We start from the raw sequence: 25,409 nt of genomic DNA on the forward strand, positions 1-25,409 counted from the left end.
CTGTGCTTCAACCAGACAGTTCCTAGAGGGGTTTCTCAGGTTTAACACCACATCCCAAGGACACTAGACATTTTGCTATGACCCATGTTCAAATCCATCATGCATCTCAGTGTATACGACAGTGCTGTTGCCATAGCTGTCAGTTGTGGTGGTTGCTGCTTTATTTCTTATTTGACATACAGTCCACACCTGAGAGGTTTTTGGTTTTCAACACCTTTTTCACTTGGTCTGAACTTAATGTGCCTTGTCATGAAGGGTTTTGAAAAGCCTTGGGCTCACCCTGACAGAGAACAGCTCGACCCTGTAGTGAAACATCATGCTCTCCTTTCAGCTTTCTCTGTCAAAAACAAGAGTCCTTAAAAACACCCAAGGGCAGTTTATTGGCATAACTGCAGCTAAAGCAGCTTGTTTAGTGTGTCTGCAACCATCCTTCATGTGATTCTCTGAAATACACTTTCCCTGTTAATATTTCAGCCCATCTCAACAAATAATTCTGGGTATTGAACATCCCTTTGCACATCTTCTCCTCAGTAGAAAGTAACCTTTCTTGAAAACATGCACTACATCACTAGGTAAACAGAAGTGTTTAATAAACATTCCCCTTAAATATATCTTGAGTGTTGTCCTGACTTGGAGTAACAAATTTTGTTGATGAGGAGTTTAAACCTGACTGTTCATGAATTGTTGCTGTCACTACACTTGATTAAAAACTTTAGCACTTGAAGTCTATTTAGAACCATGCTTAGAGTTTGAACGTTCAAACTCTCAATACACAAAAACTGAGGAGAATTACAGAATCATTAACCTTCACATACTGTCTCATTTGGCAGTCTGACTGCGAGGAAGACAATTAAAAAATCAGTGTTATTGTGATAGCAAGTCAGCTGTGTGGCAGGAGAACAGCAGGTCCAGCCAACAAAAGCGCTATTGTTTATTTTCTGCATTTTCCAAATAATACGCTCTCTTCTAAATTTATGTCATTCTTCATGTTCCTGGCTTGAAAATGTTTATATGCAAGATCATATCCACTTAATTTCAAGGTGGGCATCCAATTATTTTTACCAACCTTAGTGACACTTTCCTACTCGGAAAATCTTTAGGCAAAAGCATTAAAAATTAAAAGGTATATACAGAAAATAAAATTTAAAAAAAGGCTGAAAATATGTCTCATATAATTAAACAATGTTATTCATTTGTTTTCCCAACTGCCTCTCCAGATCATGTTGACACATTGCTCAGGGCATTTTCTCCTTGCTTGTTCCTCTCAAGTGCATGACTTTCAGAAACTTTCTAATTTTAATCACATCCTGCAACGAAGATCTGAACGGAAAATGAGAAGCTTTACAAGAGACAATGTCACTGATATGTGACAGAACTGAAAGACCTTGCTGCAAAATTCAGGAGACAGAATAGTTGATGTCACCAGACCCACGGAGTCTTTGCTCATCCAGCCCATGGTTACCAACAAAATTGGCCCACAACACGTGAGTCAAAATGTTCTTGTGCAACCTTATGGACTTCACAGAAGTAAATGTGCTCTGAGCTGCTTTATAAGCCAACACCAGAGACTGTGGGTGCTCTGAGCTTCCCAGGCTGCCCCATCTCACTTCCACAGCACCACTATGCACATGAGCTCCTACCTCAAGTGACTTCAGAACAGCTGCCTTGAGACCTTCAGCTTCTCCAGCATTCCTCGTGGGAGGTGGATGCTCCTGGAGAGCGCATACAGTGGTGGTTGGACATGTCCCAAGGGCCACAAGACTCCTGTGTGTCACGCTTATCTCTGCCCTTCCTGGGGTGACAGGCTCTGGGGGGCTGCAGTGGTGGGTGCTCTCCAGGAAATCCCTGCAGTAATGATAAGCAGCAGCTCATGCCTCTTGCTCCTGCACGAGGCAATAATCTGGATATGAAATATTAGCATGGTTGTCAAGCAGAACACATTCAGAGGTTCAGTGATGAGGGCTATCCCATGAGCCAGGCACTGGGAATTCTGCACACCAGCGTGGAGTGGGAAGATGTCAGGAAGGATTTTTGTGAGGAGGTCTTGGCTAGGTGAAGGGTTTGAGCATGGGCCCCGGGATGGCTGCAAAGGATGGAAGCAGGAAGCTGGAGCTTGGTTTTCCATTGCTGTTGGAAGTCCATCACTAGAGGGAGACCAAGATCTACCCTATGGTTGGTGGGCTCCCACCTCACCTCAGACTGGAATATAGCCAGGAAACTTTGACTTACCATTTTCTTCTTTTCCCAGAAATGTTTGGGGTCCAGCTCAGGGAAAGAGTTTGGTGTGATTGTTAACATCAAACATCACAGTCTGCATGGATTGTATCCTCAGGATTCCCTCCCATTTTAATGCCATGAACCCAGTTCAAATTTACCAAGATTAGCATTTGCCTGGTTTTTTTTATATTTAGAGAGGAGGATTTGGCCTGATGTCAGGGGAGAAATATCCACAGCAGAAGCACATCTGAAGTCTACATCTGAAGTTAGGTTTCAAGCACTGTCTGGGGCTTTGCCACTGGGAAAACTGCTGTTGCTCTGCTTTAAAAAAAAAGTTTTAAACAAAGTACAATTCAAAATTGTATACAATAGGCTTGGAATTTCTCATGGTGGTCAAGAGGATATTTACTCTTGAAAGTTTAGGTTTTTTTCTTTTGTGCCAGCAGTGAGCCGAAGAAGAGACTCTGCTGAAACTTGCTGGAGTGTGGGCCAGGGTGGGGGGCATGGCCAGTGCTCTGCCCCTCTGCACCCTCAGCCCTGGGGACCCTGGAGAGAGGCTGTGGTCCTCCCTCACAGCCCTCACCCACAGGTCTCATCCAAAGAAGGCATCCATACAACTGCAGTCCCTTTTAAACAGAGCAGGATGACCGTACCTGTGCAACAGGTAACACAAGCTCCTTGTTCCTGAGTAACCAGCCAGCGGGGAAGGATCTCAGACAAAATCTCTTGCCATCTGGTTGGTTCCCTTTCCTAAGTGAGGTGCTACTTTAGCAACAGAAGCAGTAGAAACACTGCTTAGTTTGAAGCCTATATCATTATAATTGCCAAGATATTCTGGTTGTAGAAGTTTCTTGACAAAGTCTTCAAGCTTCTTCATGTATTTCCTGACAAAACTATGTTTTCTGGCTCTTTTCTGGAGCATGTGTGCGAACTGAAATTTGTTTGCAGGTTGTGTTTGCTGGATGCTCAAGGTCTGTCCACCACATCTCTCTTCTGGGAGCAGCTGCTGCAGAAACATTTGCACTGAAACCTGATGAGGCTCATCAAACACTGTTAGTGTAAACACGATCAGATTTACAAAACAGTTTGTGTCCAACAGCAACTGGGTCTGCTATCGATGGAGACAGTGACAGTCACCATCCATCATCTGGGAGAAGGGCACAGCTCATGTCTCAGCCCAGCCCTCATTCTTATGCAGCTGGTGGGATGTCTGTCCTGCTGGGATGCAGCCAAATCTGCAAGGGAGAGAGTCTGCTGGAGAGATGCCAACCAGCTATGCTGCTGTGGTGTAGGCAGGGGAAGCAGCAGAGGATGGTGTGGGGCTGGGGGCAGGAAAGCACAGCCTTGGCCCTGTCTTCACTCCAGTGACGCTGGGGGAGAAAAGTTACTGACTGATTAGTTCTGCATCAGATTTCAGTGCTGCAGCTGGTCTCTGCTCCTGTGCTCCCTGAGCTCTGTCCTCCCGTGCACTCAGAGCTGCTGAAGGTTTGTGTCCCTTGCTTTTTCACACTTTGGCTGTTTTGTCATTTTTTTTTTTCCTGGTGCAGCAATATGTTACCTGTCAAATGGGGTTCACGGGCACACAGCTCTGCCTGACTGGTGGGGTGTGCCCAAAGATCTCTGCACTGATGCTGTTGTCTCCTGCATAAAGTAACCAGGAACCCAACCCAGTGTTATCTTTTCTATCATCACCACCTAAAACTGGAGTGTGGGCCTATTAATTAATCCACTGTGCAGGACATGTTTTCAAAGGAAAGAGTAGAGAATTGAGGGTGTAAAACCATATCAAGATTCCTGCACATAGCTCTTTGCAGTGGTTTTAAAATGCACCCTACAAATCACACTCTTTATGGCTCCCAACAAAATCTAATCAATTTGTTGTGTCACAAGATAACTTCATCAGCCAAGGAAACTTGTGATGGATTCATTTAGTCACAGTATTAGCTCATCCAAACACAGTCTCACTGCACACCAACCTGCTCCTGAGCCCCAAAAGGAGTCACGGAGGCAATACCCATCTCCTTTCAGCCTCAGTGGGGTTCTGGAAATACCTACCTGTCCATGAAAGACTCAATATGACAACAGCCAGTCCAGCCATCTACCTACCCCACCTGTATGCCCTGGGCAGAACAGCCCTCCTGGGAGAAGAGCAGGTAATGCTGGGAAGGTTTATTTCAAATAGCTTCATTTAATTTGCTTCTTTGGTGTGCAAAGCAAACTCTTTTGCGTTAGTTCACGGTTGGGTCCTGCCAAATGTGTTGGTCACCACTTCTGGTCTGGACTTCTCAAGCTACAGGTGCTCCTGGGGCTTCACTTTGACATCAGGCATGTCTCCCAGCAGTGCTCCTGGCTCTTTGGATGGTCCTTGAGAGATTTTATCTCCTCGGACCTCCTCACAAGCCATGTGGAAGGCCAAGGTCCCCCTGCCATGGTAGTAAGTGCCTGGCTGCTTTTAGGGCTGTGGGGATCTTCCAGGTCTCTCACTTGAGGCCAGTAACATGAGAACCACGTCTGTGGATCTGGAGGAAGCACAGGGTCTCTGCCTGAGACTCCTCTGCTGAACCAGGGAGGGATTTCCTTTCTCTGAAGAGCAAAAACCCCTAAACCAAAGCATTGTACATTGAATGTAGGAAGGCATGAAAGAGCAGATCCGAAAAATATTTTTCAACAAAGAGAAAGGCTTAAGGAGGACCTGAGTGAAGAAAACACACCCTTAGGAACCAGTCAGTGTGAGACAGGAGCCAGCCCAGGGCCAGCTCAGTTGCTGCATCCCAGTGTGACAGCTCACCATGCAAAGTTTGTTTCTTGTCTACATCTGCTGTCAGGCCAGGTAACCCACATCACACCACACCCAGCTTTTCTGGATGTTTAAAGATGCCCAAAGAGGTTCATGCCACTTATTTCAGAGGGATACTTGCTAGCTCAGACCTACATCAGTCTAGATCAAGTAGCTGGCATGTATGGACAAAACTCTCTTGAAAATTAATTTATCACCGAAAATAAATAACAGTTTTATTTTTGTATTATTAATGCTTAAAATAAATGAGAGCCAGAGGGTTGTCCACAGATTTAGCTTAGCAATAATTTCCATGGAAGTCCAACTCCAAGCTTCAGTTCCTTTGAATTTTATCTGCACGATGATGCTACAGCAAAATTGCAGGAGCTGCTGATGGAGCAGTGCTGTAGGGCTGTCAACCAAAACAAGAAGTCTAACATGCTTCTTGCTGCCCTGTTTGTAACAATCAAGTTTATACATCAAAACTACCTAAATACTGCTGTGGTCTGCCTCAGAGAAGGATACATTTTCCTGCCTGCTTTGAAATGAAAATATAGCCCAGCAGCACTATTTCCTGTCATTTTAAACCTGCACAGACAATGCTGCTTTATCTAGTAGGCAGGTGGGATGAAAAACAACAGCCAGAACTAATACAGCAGCAGAGGTGCTTGCTTGTTTCCTGTGAATGCTTGAGAAGAAGCTGTTGACATCAGACAATTGTGCTTGAAGAGCACCCCAGAGAAATGAATCTTTTAATGAAGTCTTGTTACCAGAAAACCATTCTGCAAGGCCTCCCCTGGAACATTTGCTCCTGCTCGGGGTCCACTTACAGCTCATCCTTGGCCTGGTTAACCACAAATGCCATCTTTGCCCTTCTTTTCATGGTGCTCACAGCAAAATCCCCCTTCTTGCTGTTGAAGTTGCTACCAGCACCCACCCCAGTGCCTTGCTGGGCATGCTAAGTAGAAACCCTCAAGGAATCACTTCTCTGGGCATCATGGGGGTAAATGCAGTTTGTGTGTAGTATTGCCTTCACTCTTTAATGACTGTCCTCAACTCTGGAAATGTTCAAGGCCAGGTTGGATGGGGCTTTAAGCAGTCTGGTCTAGTGGAAGCTGTCCCTGCCCAGAGCATGAGGATTAGGTCATGTCAAAGGTCCCTTCCGACCCAAACAATTCTATGATGTGATGAATCCCAACACCAGGACTGTAGAAGACACCACAAAGAGAGAAGGTACAGGTCTGTGAGCACACATGGGGCCAGAACAACTCCTCCCACACAAGAACAGGGACTGGTTGAACTAAATCAGCAGACAGCAGGCTGTTTTTTAGGCAGGTTGTTATTTATGCAGCAAGTCATTAAGCTGTGGGTGCCCACAGGATGTGGTAGTCACCAGAGTTACCAAGGACAAGCAGACACGAGCATGGCAGAAAACCCTTTTTTTGACACAAAGACCCTCGTGGCTTGGGAAGGTCCCAAATCACAGATCACTGCAAGGTTGAGAGTACTTTGGGGAAGTGTCACTGGAGGCATCTCCACTGGAGATGAGGTACAGGCCTGGGGGATGCTTTACCTGACACATTTGATCTTCTGCTGTCACATTACAACAGTTCTTTTCTTTAAGACAAAAAGTAAAGGACTTCAGAAATTACTGAACTGTTGCTCACATAAATGCTGAGGAGGGCAGTCAGAGCTGCAGTTTCAAGCTCAGGCACCTAAATTCTTTCTGTGTCGAACCTGAAGCACTTACACTGCCTATTGGTTCCCTGGAGACTTCTCTTATGTTTATAGGAACCTGTCTTCTCCAGGATTGTCCTTCATTTTGATAACATGATATGCATTCCTAAATCCTAAATTTATGAGCTTGCTTTTATTACCTTAAAATATCTTCTTAATTATGGTCAAGCTATTGAGTGATTAAGGTCATGCTGTGTAAATGATATGTCTGCTCCATCCTCATGCCAACAACCACTGCATCATCTGGATGCTTTTCACCACTCACTCATATTTTCCCCTCAATTTATGACAGACTTATGATACTACAGTAAATACATAGATATCTCTTGGGCAAAGAAATCATTCCTGCTCCTGATAGGAACAGTTGTCTAATAATTCCTAACTTAAAATAGTAATTCAATATTATTATTAATTTACTTATTTTGGAGATTAGCCAGTTTTTAATCTATTTAATGCATTGTACTATTTTTATGCAAAGTTTTAACAAAGTTAGATCACACCATAGGTTGAAAACCCTTTAAAAAGTGTAGCTTCAGTGCATTCAATTGACTTGTATCAGCTAAACCTTTTAGCTCACCAAAGTCTGTCAAAATAATTTAAGAAAGAACTATTCTCTATGTAAGCATCTTGACTGTTGACAGCATCTTTCAGCTCATAAATTCAAACGATCAGCTCATATTCAGGAGAGACATGAAGAGTTTCTGCTGCTGGGAAATCAGGGAGGAATGCAACAGCAGCTGCAATCCTAATAGCATGTGGAGGTGTCAGGATTTCTTGGCAAGGTGTATCTATTTACTTTAAAAACCCCTTCAATACAAATAAATAAAATAAAAATAAGTGTATAAATATTGGAACACAGCTATCAGCAAATCTAAAGACTAGGTGATTGTATCCTGTAAAACTGCAACTTGCCATGAATAAATAGCTCAACATTCTATTTTCTTAAGCAATGTGGAAAAAATACTCACAAAAGGATGGGAAAATGCTGTAATGAAACACCAGAGAGGTAATTTTTACCTGTATAAGTACACCACTGGTGATATTAGATAGGGAAACTAAAATACTGAATGCAGTTCTAAGTGTCAACATTTTAAAGCAGATTTTTAATGATGAAATAGGCTCTAGTAAGAAACCAAAGAAATATCTGAGAAGTAAAAAAGATGCCTAACATGAAAACTGAGAAGTTCCATCTGCTTAACTTCATCAAAAAAGATCAAAAATTGATTTGATCACAGAGCATAAATACCTTTAAAGGAAGGAATTCCTTAGAGGACAGGAAACCAGAACCAGTGGCTGACAGGTACAGCCAAACAACTATCAATGAACCACAGAACACTTTTTTTTCAGGTGATTAGCCACCAAGGCAAACTAGTTAAGGAAAACACCATACCTTGGTGGTTTTCTGAGGAGTGAGAACCATCACCACCATTTCCTGCAGTCAATGTGATAATCATGGGGATTTCAGTTCCGAAACTCCTTTTTCTACTCTCTGAGTATTCTGAAGCAAAGACCCATCTGTGCCTCCTCTCTAAAAGCAATGGAAGAATGTTATCTTGACTTGCCTGGCATCACTGGGCCTGCTAAAGCAATGCTGCATCTTCTGGCACCTCTCACAAAGGAGCTGGAGTTTGCAGCCACCAACAGCAGAGCAATTCCAGCACTGCTGCTGCAGGAGCTGGGCAAGGGGGCTCAACAGCAAGTGAGGCTCCGGGAGATGCTCACCAGGAACCCAGGCAGGACTCTGCAGCCCGTGTTGGGATTCAGCAAAAACATCTCCACAGAGGAAAATGAAACTCCTCATGCTCAAAAAAAACCCCAAGGCTGTATCTTGCAACATTATTGGAGGTCTTGGCAAGCAGCCCTAGTGAGCAGCACAGGGGATGGGTTACTGGACCCTTGCACCACATGCACAACCTCTCACCTTCATGTGAGAGGCATGGCTGATGGTTTTTATATTAGTTCCACTGAGACATATTCCCCCACCACATTTTCCCCTTGTACCTAGGAATTCACATGGCATCCTGCCTTTTTTACATAACAAATCCTATTATTTTTTTATATACAAAGCAAAAACATATAGAGCTTTTGGAGATGCCTACACTATATCTTCACAGCTGCCAAATTCACTGTCTGCAAAGCAGGTGTTATTTTTAACACATGCTCTCAAGGAAACAGCTTCCCTGAGCTATGATTTTCAAGAAAGCAGCCATAATATTTCAAATATGTGTACTATCATCATGACAAGTCTGTCAGTCAGTCTGTCTTGGGAGCAGCTTTATTTTTCCTGCATTAGCTGTGCTGTGATCAGACCTGAAAGCCTCAATGTGGCAGACGCTGACTAAAAAAAAAAACAACAGAGAAAACCCAATTCTTGCCAAGTTTCCTTGCATTCATCACAACTCCTTTGGGAAGAGGGGCTCTCTCAAAAAAAAATAAAAATCTGTTATTGTGATTAGAGAAGCTTCGTTACCATGTTAGCCCCTGCATAAGATCTTCTTCAATGGATAGGTAAGGGAAGAAAAGGCTTTTTGCATGGATAGGATGGGATGTGCACGCAGAGACATGAAATTTGTAAGGATAAAACATCAGCCTCCCTGGTGAAGTCATCTGTGCCCATGCAAAGAAAACACAGGCCGCTGGTGAATGAAAGCATTCCTATTTTTCATCCATTTGTTCATTTTACAATTCAAAGCCTGACACAGATGGCAGCAAGTCCCATTTCAACAATGGAGTGAAACCTGAGATCCTGCAGCAGCCAGGACTTTCCTCTTCTCCACAATGCCACGAGGAGAAACATCCAGCCTGCAAATTGATGGAAAACTGGCAAGAAAGTCTGCAGCCACCTTTGAGCCTGGCCCCAGCAGTCAGGAGCCCATATCACAGGAAGAGGGAAACCCTAGCAAATATTAACAGATTCCTTTTCCATGCAGGCACTTTTAAAGAAAGATCCTTCCTGAAAATCCCTAAAAAACGGGTTATGAACTGTTTCAGATGTTGGGAGATCGATACAGCCTCTGTTCAGAACTGAAAGGCACAATAAGGCTGTTGCTGTTCCCACCTCTCCCCTGACATGTGCAGGATGTAGTAGCCCATTAATTCTGCTCATCTGCACCATTTGTACCCAGAATTATCACTCCTCACTATTCTCTGCTGGTATCACCTTGGAATAACTCCAGTAGTGTCACTCATCATGTAACCAGCCAGGCAAGGATGCAACACCGGTTCATAACACAAATACATTCATGTTGACAGGAAGGAAAAGTTGCACTCACACTGTCCAGTCTCCATGTGGAACTGGGAATGCTGAGGGTGCTCAGCTCTGGCTGAATGGGGAAGGACACTGCCCATGGCTGATCTCATAGCTCTGACAGCACATGGATTAGGGCAAAGCAGAACTCAATTAGGGGCTGCAGCAGCCCTTGTCACTCTCAGGAGAACAAACTGACTCTGATCCACAGCGTCTCACAGGGACCTGGCGACATGGACAGCTCACTGTGCTTGGCAATCACCTCAGGTTGTGATGGAGGCTGCCAGCTGTGTCAGACAACTCCCTCTGGCTGCCTGGAGGCACACAGGAGCTGTGCTGCCCCTGCAGCAATCCACTTTTTATCCCATTAAACTCTCCCACAGAGGCACGGGCTCACCAGACACAGCAGCTGTGCCAGGGAGCTCTCAGGCAGCTGTAAGAATGAAGAGTAACAAACACTGCACCTCTGAGCTCAGAGCAGATGTTGTCCTAGTTTTGGCTGGGATAGAGTTAATTTTCTTCCTAATACCTGGTACAAAGCTATGTTTTGGATGTAATGTGAAAATAAAGTTGGTGACACACTGATGTTTTAGCTGAGGCTAAGTAATGCTCACCCCAAGTCAAGGAATTTTCAGTTTCCCATACTCTGACAGGAAAGAGGCAGGAAACAAAGCTAGGACAGCTGACCCCAAGTGCTCAGGGGGATATTCCATACCACAGATCCTCATGCCCAGTAGATAAGCTGGAAGTGTTGGCTAGGAGCCATCAATTGCTGCTCAGTGACAGGATGGGCATCAGTCAGAAGGAGATGAGGAACTGTGCTGTGCATCTCTTGTTTATCTTAGGACTTACTCTTCTGTCTCTCTCCCCTTTCCATTACAATTCCTATTATTATTGCTGTTATTATTATAATATTATATTATATTATATTTGGTTTCAATTATTAAACTGTTTTCGTCTCAACCTAAGATTTTTACTATGTTTTTCTCCCAAAAATGGTGCAAGAGGAGGGGAAGAGTGTGAGCAAACTAAATAGCTAGCTGGAGTTAAATCAGAACAGATGTCTTAATGGAAAAAAATATATTTGGTCCTTTTATGTGGAGTACATGTTACATCACACCATGAGCATCTGGAATGAAGATGTTTGTTGGCATCCACGTGTGGCTGATAGAAATGGCCTCATCAAAGCCTGGTGCATCAAAAAGCAGAATGATGACTCAGCTCACCTTTTTATTTTTGGGACACAAAACCAAGCTAAAGATGGGGGGGGGGGGGGGGGGGGAATGCCAAGCCACTCAATTGTACTTCCACTTGGATTCATTTTTCTTGGCTCCAAGTAGCTGAGCACAAAATCCAGATGTGAACGTTTCCTCAACAATCACCTCACACTAATACTTCTACCTGTGCAGAAGCAAAATTCAGTTTTGTGACTCAATTTTGTAAAAGGACTTGAGTGACGAGCTGCAGAGCCAGGGAGCCCTTTCCAGTGCTTGCCATACTTTTATGGGAGCTGTGCAATGGGGGAAGGCTTCACCCACCTGCCCACAGGTGGACAGGGCTATTGCTTCCCCAGCACTTCTTGGCTAAGATCTCCACTTCACCTCCTCCCTTCTTAATCTTGTCACACCTCCTTCCAGAGGGAAAAAGCAATCAGAGTGTGCACTGCCATCTCATTACTGCACCAAACCTACAGAACGCCTCTCCCCACCAGCCCAGCTCTCCCCAGACGGTGCCAGCGTTGCATCAATGGGTGTTTTGGTACCAAGCAGGGCCAGGCACAAGCACTAAAAGGAGACAAAATCCAAAGCACGACCCTAGACTGTAAAGGCACAGACATTCCAGGCAAAGACCATGGAGCAGAGCAGGACGCGGAGATGTCAGAACTGGAGACTGAGGTGCCCTTGCAAAGGAGCCATGGTGAGGGCAGAGGGAGGAAGTCTCTGTGAAAAAGCTCATGTTTTTATTCTCTCCCCGCAGACCCAGAGCGTCACCCAAACAGTGGATAGCTTTATCTACCTTTTGCAGCTGGCAGGCAGAGTGTGCGTAGCAACATTACCCCCTACAGTTCAACACGAGGCTCCCACCTTCCCCAAACTCACAGCACCAGGTTTGCCTTACTTTAATGAGGAAACCTCTTGCTTTACTTTACATCTATTAAACCTGTGCGTGTGTGGGGAAACTCCTGGAGGAGGTAAAAGGATCAGGCAAGTCAGCAGTCTGCAAAGATTAATTGCTGCAAATAAGTCCTGAATAAACATATCACATTGATAGCTGATGGGACTTCCCATTTGCGCTTTCTCCTTACTTACAGATTTTTGTACATACATATTCTATAAAAATTGTGATTTTTTCTTTTCCACCTTACCTAATGTTTTCATCTGCTATTTGAGAAAGACACAAAATGTCTCATAAGATGGAAAAATTACTTGAAACTTCCGATTTGGGAACTTTATTGAGAAAAAGGTACATTCTTATACAGAAAGTTGTCTCAAATGTTTTTGTTTATTAAGCACAAACTTTTAAAAAGAAACGACAGTGTTTCTGGCTGATGGGGATGATGTCCCACTTCCTGCAAGTCTCAGGAGTTTCATTCCTGTGCTCCTTGCAGGGCTTGAGATATTCCTGAGTGGCTATTCTCAACTTCTTTTCCTTTTCTTACATTTTCTTAATGTTTCTTACATTTTCTTTTCCTCTTAAACACAATAGAGACCTTTTTTTTCTCTTTTTTTTAATACCATAAACCTTGTGAAAACCAAAGCACCTCTAAAAGGGGAAGGAAATTACTTTAAATGTTAATGGGCATTAAATTTAAGGCAATCCTTCAGGCAGTGGTGCCTTTAAATGTGGATGATGCAGCATGGACACGTGACTCTGAATTTGAATTTTGGGGGGTTGTTGGCACCTCTGGGTAGAATGACAGCAAAACAATGACAGCCAGGGCACACACATTTGCATTCCTCACAGTTTATTATTTACTGCTGTAAAATGCTTGAGCTTATTTACTATCTATAAAATTTCAAGAGATTTTGAAAGGTTCAGTGCCCAGGCACCAGTCCTAGAGTGATACAGAGGAGGAGGAGAAGGAGGAGTAGTAGTAGTAGTAGTAGTAGTAGTAGTAGTAGTAGTAGTAGTAGTAGTAGTAGTAGTAGTAGTCCCTGTTCCCAAAAGCCTGCCCTGATACCACAGTGATGTGCACTGGATGCATCCCTGCCCATCCCACATGGAAACCTGCACTGGTGAAGATCTTCCCTTCCCATCCTGGGCAGGTAAGTGACTCCATCATCTCACCTGTGATGATGGAGGAGGGAAGCAGCTCTGTATAAGTACACCTAGAGGGTTGTGGCAGCTTCAGAGAGGAGCCAGTGTTGCATTTAGCAGTGCATCACACACAGATTGCAGCTCATAAGAATAGCAGGCAAGAGGTTCCTCAGCCAGGTGTGACAACTTCACACGTACCTCCCACAAAAACAGGTTTGGAAAATTATTAAACAGAAATCATGACACTGCAATCAGAAATCTGAATGCATGCTAGGTCAAAAGTAGTAAATTTAGCACTGATCACTCTGTGGTTTCCCTTTGCTACTATTAAAAGTGTATTTAAGAATCCCAAAGAATTCCGTTTCTGGAATAATTTCTTGTGTCCTGCCCCCATAACCATACTTAGATTCAATCAGCATGGACCAGATGACATGTGTGAGCATTTTCTTAGGAGTGGAAAGCTACAGGCAAAGCCTCTGCAGACACAGCTTTTAATGGATCTTCTTAGAACACTGCAGCCCTTTGCTCAGTGCTGATTTTTGGTTGAAAAGTATCTTATCTTAACTTAGCAGCAAGGAATCAATTTTGGCTGCAGGTTGCTTTCAGCCATGGCATCAAACTCTGTGGTACTTTGTTTGGAAAGAAGGACGTATTCTTTGTCTAAAATAGAAGCACATTTTCTGCAAGGTGCTGCATTTGCAGGTTCATGGGACAGATAACAGCATTTGCTGTGCAAGCAACACTGCTTAAAGCAAGTACTCTGTTGAAAAAAGAAAAGAAAAGAAAAGAAAAGAAAAGAAAAGAAAAGAAAAGAAAAGAAAAGAAAAGAAAAGAAAAGAAAAGAAAAGAAAAGAAAGCAACAGATCAGAATTCAAAAAGTTTAAACTCATCTAGTTTTCTCTTCCATTACAGAATCCCTGGTAGCAATGCCCAGTTGCAATTAATCAGAACATAAGGTTGCAAGGAATCCCACGTTTCTCCATCATGCTTTTGACTTACTTGCACAGCAGAGCTGGAAGGAGGAGCACCGAGTTAAGACCTGTAGAGGCACATCTGTGCATTCACAGATTAATCGTTTAAGAAAGGCTCAGGGCCAAGAGAGCCAAACATTGTATCAGAAACCAAGATTCCAGTCCCAGCAGCAGCTCTGCAACTCAGGCTGCAACTGGCTCCCTTCCTGGATTGGGGTAAGCATCAAGATATTCAGGAACAGCAAAAAGAAACCTTTGAATGCTTTTAATTTGAGCTTGAGAGACTTTTTATTGGGTTTGTTGTTGAGGCTGCTGTTTATATTTCATTTTCCACCTAAACTTCTGTAATTCTGGTTATTACTGTGATGAAGTGGAAGTGGAAATGCCAGCATCCCCCAGGGTTGACACAGAGGTTTTCACACAGCTGTTGCAAGGCTGGATACCTGGACTGGGCTCTTCTGGCACAGCACTTGAGGATCAAAATTTTGGGTAGAACTCTGGGTGGGTTCATAATGCTCCAACACACTAACGAGGAGCAAGTTGTTCCTCAGTGTGTGTTCAGCTGATCCTCAAATTACTGCCATTTCCAGCCCACTTGCTTCTCTGTGCAGAGGGTGTGAGCTCAAGTAGTGGTTTCTGAGCAGTTCTAGAGCATCCCAGACACCTCATATTCATGTTACATATCAGCACTAACTATTAATGATAAAAATGAGGTCTTGAGGCAGCAATGACAGTAACAAATGAGTCTTGCTACAAACCCTTACCAAAGAAATCCGAAACCATGTTTTAAAGAAACCAAAGCTTCAAAGCTCTGAAATCCTGCACAGCTTCACTAGAACTGCATAAAAAGAGCACAGAATCACCGATTATGCCAAGATAGAAGGAACCCACAAGGACCATCATAGTCCAGCTCCTGGCCCTGCACAGGACACCCCCAAGAGTCACAACATGTGCCTGAGAGCATTGTCAAACACTTCTTGAGCCCTGTCAGGCTTGGTGCTCTGACCACTGCCCTGGGGAACCTGTTCCAGAGTCCAACCACCCTCTGGGTGAAGAACCTTTTTCTAATATCTGACCTAAATCTCCCTTGACACGGCTTCAAGTCATTCCTTTCAAAACCAATTTCATATGCTAAAACGATGCCAAGTAATTATCGTAAGACACTGCGGCACAGCTGCCTCGAGTTCCTGTGTGATCAGCATATTTTAAAGAAAGTTTTGCAGCGTTGTTTCTGGATGTTGCAATCACAGGAGAGCCCTGGGGACCCACAGCACAACTCCTGCCACAGCTGGGCTTCACCATCTCCTTCTCAATGTGGGAGCCCCTCACTTGCAGCAGCCTCTGAGATCCTTGGGGAATCTGTTCCCTGCCTGTTCTCACTCTACCTTACATCAAGAACCTCACAGTGGCAGTTCTTCTGTAGAATAAGGGCAAATAGGGTCATATCCTGCTCGTGCTTGTGCTGGGGTGAGCACTTCCACCAAGCAGTACCCAAACCCACTGCTGAAGCCATGTGGATCAACCCCCTGGCTATAACCAGTTTCGGTGGAGCCTGAAGGCATCTGCTCAGATGTGCAGAACAGGAGGCAGCTGCCAAAGCATAGGGTTGTAGAGCCCAGTGAGAGACTCTAGGGTATCCAAGACGTTTTCTTAAGGCTTTTTAATGGAACCCTGTAGGAGACCTGTAATTTTCTGGGTCAACAACTGGAAGCTGGGCAAAGTACCTTAGGGCCCCTCAAAATGTATGCCCAGGTTTAGGTGACTTAATCCTTCATGAAGGATGAGATTCATCTTGAAGCTCAAGAGACCTGAGTTAAAGAATCATCATGCAGGTGCTGAGGTGGGCAGGATAGCTCATTCCCACCACTGTCAGGGGACATCAGGGGTGTGACTGCACTGCCCAAATGCAGGAATTTGGTGTGCTATGAAATGCTGTAAGGGTGTCCCTTTTGGGCTTCAGCTGGCAACCAGAAGCTCATGGCTCTCACATGGTTATATGTGGATGTCTCAGATATCCTTGTAATAGATGCCTAAATAAGGACACTGGACTGAGTGCTAGATCCCCTCATGTAACAGCAATTCAGCATTTTCCTCATCCACACATGGACACCAAGGTGAGTGTGCTTTAATTCACGAGCCAGATCCCATCCTGAAGTTTTTTGTTTTTCTGCAGATCACAAATAACATTATTTTGCTGCCCACATAGCTGCTTGTGCCATGATTTCCCTGCATTGTACTTACAAGTGCACTATGGGCTTCACCTCAGCCTGGTGGAGGTTTCACACTGATGTTAACAGAATCAGGAACATGACCCATGCAAACAATGAATATAATAAGCCTCTGACCTCTGCACCCAGAGGCAAAACAGCATTAATCACTTCAGAAATGCACATAAATTCTATACTGATGCAATGATGTCAAGTAAACAATACAGAAAAAAAAAGATAATTTTGTTGCCTTTTGTTTTGAATTTATAGAAGACACTGCACAGATCACCATAGAACACTGACAATTAATTATGTCTAAAATATGTGCTTGGAATTTTTCAGTACCTACCTAAATAGGAGAACAAAAAGGCTTTTCTTCCTCAAAACAAACATAAAATGCTATCTAGTGTTGACTCTTTGCTACTGCAGTTTCACATAACTACATCTGAATTAAACAAAATGAGCTGTGAAGCACTAAGGGGTTCAGCAGCACCTCATGCTCAGGATACAGGAGTTTTGTCGTGTCTCCATGTCCACTCTGAATTTCAAAGACCATATAAAGATGGCATGTGGATGGATTTCCTCCTCGAAGAGGAAAACTGGAGCAGGAAAGTAAGACTGGGGAGAGAGATGCAGAATGAAAGGTCCAACCAGCTGCTGAGCCAGGCACCAGTACTGGCTGAGCTGCACTCACTCTTTTGACTTAGCACAGGATCATCACTAGCTAGAACACATCTATCATTGTTAATATATTCTAGCAGTGGGCATTGTAACATTGAATTTCATGAACTGTTTTCATTAAAACACTGAAATACATATTTAACAATAAATGTTTTTAAAGCAGAAGGGAATGGGTGGCCATGAACTGAAGAACTACGGGGTTCAGATAAATACTTCATATTTATGTGTTTGTTTGTAGGAAAAAAAATCCTTTTGCAAGTATTTGTGGTTTCCGTTCTGATGTCTGAGGTAATTAAAGATCAGATCCTGCCTCCACAGCCTCTCTTGCAAGAGAACTCCTGTATGAGGCTGCTTTTCCACCAGCAGTTTTTCTGCCCATCAGCCCAGCATTATGGCATCTCAGCACGTACAAAAACACTTTCTCTAAATTGCCATCAGCCTTGCCTAAGATGGATCAAAACACCTCAGCTTCCCCTGTGTGATGTGTTTCAGAAATGTCACCTTTATCTTCAGCAGGTGATGCCCCAACTAACAGTGTCCATGTCCTACCAGGGGAAGGGAGCAGAGGGAGGGAAGGGGGAGATGAGATGGCAGCAGCCATTAACATGACTGCTCACATGCTGAATTTGCTTTCTGATGCCAAATTTTCCTTTGCTGATTCTGTGAGACACGCCCTGCTGGTGGCAGAAATAGCTGCCACTGTCCTGCATGTGAGCTCACAGGATTTGGGGTTCTTGGACTAGGGAGCATCAGCTCAAGCTCTGGCCATAGCACTTTCTTTAATGAGTTTTTAATGTGCCTCATGGAAGTGTATTTGTTCTCAGTCAGACAACTCCAAGTAAAGGCTCAGAAACACTTTTCTTCCGAAATCCAGATTTCTTCCTGATGTAAAGGACTGTGCACAACAGACCTTGGTCAGGTTTCTATTGCTATGCTGAAGACACAAATGTTGGTAAGAAGTGTAAACACGTGTGTGTCCAAGACCCCTCTCCTATCCCAGACAGAAATGGATCAGTGAAAGAGCCAGTGGATCCTAGCAGAGAAAATGTCCTGTTCTACAGCTGCAGGGGGGAAATACTCAAAGTTCTTGGAAAAGACCAAAGGGTTTGGGAAAAGTTCCTGGCCAACAGGAGGGAACACAGACAGGCAGCAGGAGCCTGCCAGGGCACACGCCGGCCAGCCCTGGCACGCCAGCAGCACACAGTGTCCAGCATCTCTCACTTCAGAGAATTAATTCTTCACCAGGACTTGGTGTTCTGAAAGCTTTGGGCATGGATGCCACACCACAGACAGAGGGCAAGAATAACCCACAGACTGGGTTGGGGCTGTGGTACCAGCACAGGAGCATAAGGGGAGATATCGTTTCACTTCTGTCTGAAAGAAGGAAGATTAACTGGAACAACCAGGATATATTTTGTTCCTGTGTCAGAGTGGCAAAGTGGCAGCAGCCAGTCCTCATAATGTCATTTCACTGCTCTGGGGTCATGCAGTTCTGGACAAATGTCAGCTAATGCTAAAAAAAAAGCTCCAAGATCTACCCCCTGCAGAAAATAGTATTTTAAAGGGTAACCCTGAACGACTGGAAAACCAAAAGCAAATAAAAACTGTTGTGCAAGCCATAGCACACATCCTCTCTTTTTTGTCTTGGTCTCCAAAGTTGAGATCCATGACATTTTATATCTGTGGGTTGGCACTATGAGACAAAAAGCCATTGGGGCTGTGAAGACTGGCTGGGGAAGAATGTTACAAACTCTTGCTCTGGGACCCCATTTTGCAGCTCTGGTTGAAGACATGCTCCAGCATTAGGTAAAAAGACACATTACAGTGACTGGTTATCATCTAATAAAAATACATGTGATAGTCACTCCTGCATGAAAAGCCAGAGAGGTTCAGTAACACTTCAAAGGATCCTTCACTGTCATGGCATGTTCCAAGCTCTTGGAAGTTGATGCAAAGGTAACTGTCTTGCCACAGGATGTGATCTCCCACTGGGATTCCCTGGGGTGAATATGGGAAAAGAAACACCCTGAGCAATAATAATACAAGCTTCACATCCCAGACACAGTCACTGCTTCAGTGTGTGTGAACTGATCTCCTGGCCTGTGATTCTGAGCCTTTACAGTACAGAAAGGCACCATGGAAAAAGTGTCTTTGAGCTGCAGACTTGTACATGTTCTAAGGGGAGGGAGGCAGTGAAAATGGAGGTTGGTGCCAAGGTCTCAGGCTTCACCTCATCAGTGTGGTGCCAGTTTCTGGTGGGTCTGTGCAGCAAGCAGACACTCACTCTGGTTCCCAGGGATAGAACCAAAGGATCAGAGAATTGTTAAGGTTGGAAAAGAGCTTTAAGATCAGCAAGTCCAACCATTAACCCAGCACTGTCAGGTTACCACTTCATCATCATGCTGAGTGCCACAATCACATAATATTTGAATACTTTAGGGCATTCACCACTTCTCTGAGGAGCTTATTCCAATGCCTGACTGCATTTTCAGTGAGAAATATTTTCTAATACCTAATCTAAACCTCACCTGATGCAATTTGAGGCTATTTGACATGCTTTGCAAAGATATAGTACCTGAAGCATGTCCATCATGGGCAAGCACTGACTTTATAATTCCTGAGCTTCTACTGAGTCTGCAGCACACACAGTGACTGCTGCTGGTGCAGACACCGGTCTCACCTGATTGATGCAGTCGAATATTCCACCTATACCAGGAGTTTTCCCGTTTAGATAGGTCAATTAAATCTATGATGTTTTTAATCAGTAAAGGTATGGTGGCAAACATGGGCCAAAGTAACCTTGGAATGGGTTCTGAATTACCCACTGACAAGATGAACCTCCCCAGCCAACATCCTCCAGTCCTTTCCCTACTTTTGTGCTTTTTCTCCATTTATTTACTGTTCTCTTTCATTTCTGAGAAATCCCAAAGGTATAGCAGCAAATCTGTTGCTCCTGAGAACTTTGCTTTTCCTGCATTTCTGCCGACAGGGAAGCTCATCCCATTTGGGTAAAAATTAAAAATATTGACATATTAAATGTTCTAAAGGAACTACCTCAAATGCCTGTGTGAAGTACCCTTAGCTCAAGAGCTTTATTCTGAGAGATGTTTTCCAACACTTTTAAATCCTCCCTTCCTAACAAAAAAGGTCAAAAAGCCAACCTGAAAATACCTTTCTGCAGAGGTAACACAACCTGAAGGTGATTCATATCACCTTGAGAACAGAGCACAGCTCCCAACCCCCTTCACTGGGAATTAAGGTCTTTACCTGGGCCTTGGGTACCTCACTCACAGCATGTCAAGACAAAGAGAAGACAATGAGTCTGAAACAGCTCTTCCTCATCCCAGGCTGACACTGCACAATGGTGCTGAGATCCTGACTCCTCAGTTTCACAAGCCACTGGTTTTCTGTTAATTTTAGAGCATTTTAGCACCTTTCTCCCTTAGGAAGCCCTTTCTTCTGACTGCTTTTTTTGCTATATAATTGTTTTTTTAAGCTTCTCACTGACACATTGCACTGGAGGAGAACCAAAAAATGAAGCTCATTGTGGAAGGTTTAGGAGGAGGGAAGGACAACAAAGTTATGATCCTGCCCAGGAATTTTCACTCCTTATTGCCTGCCTAATCTGGAGGGGTCTGGAGGCAGAAACTGGCTGCCCACAGCTCACACCCTGCTGCTCTTTGGGTGCAGATTTTATAACGGAAAAATCCTGCAAATAACAAAACCTTGGGAAGGCAGCTACTTACTGAAAGAGAATGAGTCACTGTGTTTACGCTGCAGACTGTGATGTGAAAGACAAGAAGCCACAAAAGGTCACAGAGGAGCTGTCTCCTTGCCACTTATTTTGTCTGTTCCCCCAACAAAGGCAAAGCCATCTGCAGTACAAGCAACGAAGCAATGATGACCAAAAGATTTCAAAAGGACATATGAAGAGTGCCAAACACTCTGGATAAAAAAAAGTGAGTGGACAAATGGAGTTGCACAGCTCTTTGTGTAACCTTTACTCTGCTGTTAAGTGTGCCAGTTTATAGCAATTATGGAAAAGCCACTGATTGTATTATAAATGTAATGACATTAGCAGGACTGTCACTGTGTTTGTAGCAACAGTTGTGAGATTAATTTTTTTCTTCATTAAGGAGATCCTTATTTGCATGATTAAAATGTCAGCCCAGATAAATGCATGGGCTGGGGAATGAATCACTGAGCAAAAATGCCACCTGCCAAGCCCAGAGAATAGGACAAATAAACAAGCAGTGAGGAGCAGCTCAAAACTTGGTCCAGCTCCCAGTGGGAGCCGTTCCATCATCCTCGGGAGCGGCAGCAGGCTCCGAGCGAGCGCCAAGGCGAGGGGGCTCAGCCAAGAAACAGCTCAAATGCTTGGGATTTTTGCTTTGGCCACACTCAGCTATTACAGGAGGGAAAACTAAAGCCCAATAAAACTAGACAGTCTCTGCTGTGGTTTAGATGGTACAAAAATCTACTCCCATGAAAGAGGGAAAAATATATGCTGTCCAAACTCACTCCTTTCCTACTATTTGCTAAGTCAAAAGCCCAGCCATGACCCTTCTAATGTGGCTGAGACCCATCAACTCTGCCTGCTACTGGAAATCAACAGGATTTCCTGTGTACCTTCAAGCTCCACTCAAATACTTCCTAAACGAGATGAATCCACACCAAAAACCTGTGCCTTTGTAAGAAGCTCCATGCTTGGAAACTGACTTTCAGATGTCCCCAAAAGTGTTGGAGCCCAAAAGACAAAATTAAGAATCAAAGTGAAGATCGCTAAGTTGTTTTCCTTTTTGCCTGAAGTTGAGAAGGGAAGCTGAAAAGATAACAGAGTGTCAAGGTGATAGAAGATTTTATCTGGTTTAAATAGCTCCAGATCCTGCAAGAGTATTTTCACTGATAATTAAAGCAAAGAGAAAAAAAATGGGGGGGGGGGGGAAAGTAAATTTGGGATTTCCTTAAAATTCCAAGGAAATGTGTTTGTTATTCAAAATGCTGGACTTCGATACAGTGAAAAAAATATAAACTGGCTTTATATTTTTTTTATGCACTTGAAAACATTAAAAACTGAAATGTAAAGTCATCTAGAAAAACAGAACGCTTCACTCTGGAAAGGAAAGAACAAAAAACTTCAGAGGCAATGCAAACGGTGTCCTTGAGGAGCCATGGGCATAGCCCAAAAGAAAATTCCTTAAACCGGTGCATTTCAGTGAATTTCTGTTTGAAAATTAACACCTCCATCAAAATAACCTCTCCAACATCACCTGACCAGCTCAGCATCAGGCCATCACACCCATCCTGGGGAGCAGAGCTGCCCTGCAGAGTGACTCAGTGGCAGGACAGGCACCACAGGCAGGACAGGCAGCTGCCAGCCCAAGATGAGCTGCCAGCTGATCACAGCTGAGCTGAGGAGGCACCAGTCCCCTGGAAATCTGTATTTTCCCCTCTGCCTCCTCATTTTCCTGGGCAGATCAATATTGCTGGCATAAAATCCTTTTTCTGATCTTCTTCAGAGCAGGGTATTCTCATCAATGCCAGTCTATATTGAGTTCGACTTAAAAAGAATATGCTCCAAATGTACTTTAACACAGAAGCTTTTTGGTTTGTAATAACTCCACTGAATCAAGTCTTTGTATGCTAGACAAATGCTAAAGATATTTCTAATATACCTCGGTCTATATGAACCATCTGAAAAATGAATCATCTGAATCAGGTATCTCTTAAGATTCCCTAAGAAAATTGGCTATTTTTGTACAAGTTAGGAAAGAACTGGCAATTTTGAGTTCTGAATACTGGTATTCATGTACCACTTTATTTATAAAAATATAAACTTCAGTCCACCACCATGCAACACCACTCATGGGAAGGAATAAAAATAAGGCAGAAGGCTCTAACTGGAGACACAAACCACAGAATATAGCTCAGATCTCAGGTTTTCATGAGGAGGAAATGCAGTAGGTGGACTGGGAGGAGACAAGGGTTTTGCCAGCAGCTCAGTCTTGCAGAGAATAAGATGATTCAGGGTCAGAGGCAAGAAAATGGTTTTCATTTCCACAATAACGGAGATACTCCTGTCAGCCTCATCAGGCTTTTGTGAACATTGGGTTGCAGAAAGAGAAGTGGACAGGAAACTCAAAGTGTCTGTAAAACCAAGACTGACATGGCTCTATCCAATACCTTTATCCTGCATACCTTCTTTTCCATGAAGAATGGGTGAGAAAGCGTCAGCTTTCACAAACACAGCTCCCATTGACTTGTTGCCCAGGATCTGTACATGTCAAAGATGGCCCAATTCAGCACATTTGTAGATCCTGGACAGTCTTTCCTGTAATTTCATGAAGCCTTTAGCTGAGACCCTGTGCATACGGGTGTAGCAGACACAAAGTAAGGTAAAAATGTCATGGGGAAAAGGAAAAATGGCAAAATTTTTGCCAGACTTTTGGAGTTTCATATTGAATTTCATATGCTGCCATCACTGCAGCAGAGCTCCAGCTGTTGCACCAAGAGCCTCTCCCATGGAGCCCAGGGCATGGGGCTGGCACAGGTAGAGAGAGGAGGCAGGGTAGTAGGTGCATGATCAGGTTTCATCCCCTCTTGGAGTCATCACATCACCAAGCAGCTGGAGAAAACGTTTTTGGCCCAAACGTTGGATACAGAGAAAACCCTGCTCCACACAAGGCAAAGCAGAGAGACCTTTGTTCTGAATCAGTTCTTTACATATAGGCAAGGTCTTGGCTGTGGTGCTAAACAGCCTTTCCACAAAGACTCCAGGGATTTTGAGGAGCTGCTGCCTCTCCAAGTGCATTAACTCCATGTTGCCTCTACCAGGCAGTGGCTCTCACTGAGCTCTTGTGGGATTTCAACTAAAGCTCTGCAATGGTGCTGCCAGGGCTGAATGGAAAATACAAGAGCCAGCCCATCTTGCCACATGGCCTGAAGTGCTAAACAAGAGGGCTTTGCCAGCTTCTCTGTCATCTTCTGCAACATCATGGCGTTGCACTCTGAACTCCTGCTGGGTCCAGTTTTCAAGCTCTGCTTCTTCCTCTGCTTCAAGCCCTGCTGCTGCTGCTGAACCAACTGATGCTGTAGCCAGGATCTCACCGTGTGATAGAAAGAAATTTTTTGCCCCTGCGGGAAATAAAAAGAGCTCCAGATGTGGACTTTCCCCGTGTTAGACTTGGTGTGACTCAACCTCAGCACAGGGCCTCTGGAAGAGTCTACCCTTGACCCACCAAAGTGAGCTTTTCTCAGCAAAATCTGATTGCAAAACTCATCACAGAGTATATGAGAAAAAATTCCTGAGTCTGAGGAAAGACTACTGACAATATAAGCTCCACAAAAGGCTTGCTCTCTCCTCTGCTTTCCCAGCAGAATTTGATTCCTGGCTTTGGATCTTGACTTTGGTGCTCCCTGCCAAAGACAACGTCTGAATCCTTGTGTGCCCTGTGGCTCCTCCTGGCATCCTGGATCACGGGCTTGCCTGCAGGAGAGACATGAGCTCATCCTTCTCTCCTGCCTTCACAATGGCATTCTGATAGCTGCAGACCAGTTTGCATCATCTCACACCAAGATGACTCTGACAGACACCCAGGGAACTGCTCTGCACTGCCAGGGGCTCCAAGTCCAGTTCCTAGCTCTGCAGGATCCTGGATGCACCTTTAACCACTACCAATTACTTTTGCCCTGAATGTTATTTTTAACAGAGTCTTTCAGGATGTGAGATTTGATACTATCTTCTTCTACTGTCATACAAAGTGGTAGGAAAGCCAACAAATCCTTATTAGTTATTGGTTTTCAGCTAAGTTCAAATCAATTTGTATTACAGAATTCTGGACATATATTTAATTATTGCATCCTTCCTGACACCAGAGAGATGGAGGGATTTTTACTAGTATTGTGGCATTTATGGTGAAAAGATTTGCAGCAACTTTGCAAAGGAAGGAGGAATGATGGAGTGATATGCAGGACATCAGAGGATGCAAAAGAAAGCAATGGTGCAGAATAAAAACAATTGGTTGAACTGCATAATATAAGAAGGAAAAAAAGCGTAATTAAACACTCAATTTGCAAGTTATTACCACTGCCAGCCCTGGGTCTCTGGGAGGATGGGCCCAAGCTGTGAAGTTATCTGCAAAACCCCAGTGGAGTTAGATAAGGAAAAGCAGCATCTCTCCCAGGTGTAGCTTTGCTGCCCGGGCTACTTGGGAACCTTGTTTCATTCACATCTCCTATTTCTCCTGGTTCCCAGTAAGGGCCTTTTCTGCATTTTAAATTGTGCACTTTGCAGTCACAGAGTTTTTCCTCCACTG

Source organism: Cinclus cinclus, chromosome 1 (genome assembly GCF_963662255.1).
Source record: "Cinclus cinclus chromosome 1, bCinCin1.1, whole genome shotgun sequence".
Taxonomy (NCBI): Eukaryota; Metazoa; Chordata; class Aves; order Passeriformes; family Cinclidae; genus Cinclus; species Cinclus cinclus.